The sequence below is a fragment of the Cebus imitator genome, unplaced genomic scaffold (genome assembly GCF_001604975.1).
Source record: "Cebus imitator isolate Cc_AM_T3 unplaced genomic scaffold, Cebus_imitator-1.0 Scaffold18, whole genome shotgun sequence".
Lineage (NCBI taxonomy): Eukaryota > Metazoa > Chordata > Mammalia > Primates > Cebidae > Cebus > Cebus imitator.
In genome coordinates this window covers 4,770,162-4,771,642 of record NW_016107333.1, presented here as the reverse complement: position 1 = coordinate 4,771,642, position 1,481 = coordinate 4,770,162, and positions in this window count along the sequence as shown.

The following is a 1,481-nucleotide window of genomic DNA, read 5'->3' as shown; positions in this document are numbered from 1 at the left end:
AAAAAAAAAAAAACAAAAAACTTTGGGGGGCTGTTAGGAAGGCATGATTGGTTTTGAAATGTGAGGACATGAGATTTGGGAGGAGCCAGGGGTAGAAAGATATGGTTTGGCTGTGTCCCCACCCAAATCTCATTTTGAATTGTAACTTCCACAATTCCTATGTGTCATTGGAGGAACACAGTGGGAGGTGATTGAATTGTGGGGGCGGGTCTTTCCTGGGCAGTTCTCATGATAGTGAATGTGGCTCACAAGATCTGATTCTTTTAAAAATGGGAGTTTCCCTGCATAAGCTCTCTCTTTGCCTGCCACTATCCATGTAAGATATGACTTGCTCTTCCTTGCCTTTCACCATTATTGTGAGGCCTCCCAGCCACATGGAACTGTAAGTCCATTAAATCTCTTTTTCTTCCCAGTCTTGGGTATGTCTTCATCAGCAGTGTGAAAACAGACTAATATAGTATCTAAGACTTAAAAAAAAAATTAAGGTAAAACTTACATAACACAAAAGTAACCATTTTAAAGTGTACAATACAGTGGCATTTAGTAAATTCACAATGTTATGCAACTATACCACCTATATCAAGTTCCAAAACAGTTTTATCACAACCCCTCAAAAAACTCTATATCCATTAAGCAGTTATTTTTCATTTTCCCCCAGACCCTGGAAACCATAGGAACATTAAGTTATACTAAGAAAATTTAAAGACATAAGTAGATATTTAAAAAGACAGATTTTAGATGGCTGTGCAATTGCTTCTAGTCATACAGAAAATAGTTTTTTTCAATAACCTCAATTCCAATTTTTATTAGCCATTTTATGTACATTGATATGAAGTCCTGAAAACTGATAAAAACATGTCCAGAATTTCTTTCTTTTTTCTTTTCTGAGACAGGGTCTCACCCTCTCACCTGGGATGGAGTGTAGTGGTGCAATCACAGCTCACTGCAGCCTCAATCTCCTGGCCTCAAGTGATCCTCTCATGTCAGTCTCCTGAGTAGCTGGGACTACAGGCACATGCCACCATGCCCAACTAATTTTTAAATTTTTCTGTACAGATGAGGGCTCACTATGTTGCCCAAGTTGGTCTTAAACTCCTGGACTGAAGCAATCCTCCTCCCTTGGCCTCCCAAGTATTGGGATTATAGGCATGGGCCACAGCACCCAGCCCAGGATTTCTTATACAGTCAATGTACAAATGCTCATTTACATTTTGCACAATAATGAAGATAAAAATGATACAACAGTTATGGCGACATACAAATATGTACAAGGATTTAAGACAGACTTTGTTATTTGGCATATAACAATGTGTAGATACTACACAAAGAATGAGGATGTAATTTTCATTACAAGCAAAATGTGACCGAAATTCCTTTTCTTCTTAAAATAGAAAAATAAAATTCTTGAGAATACTAATTAGTGACAGCCAAATCTTAGACTATTTTTTTTTTTTTTTTTTTTTTTGAGACGGAGTTTCGCT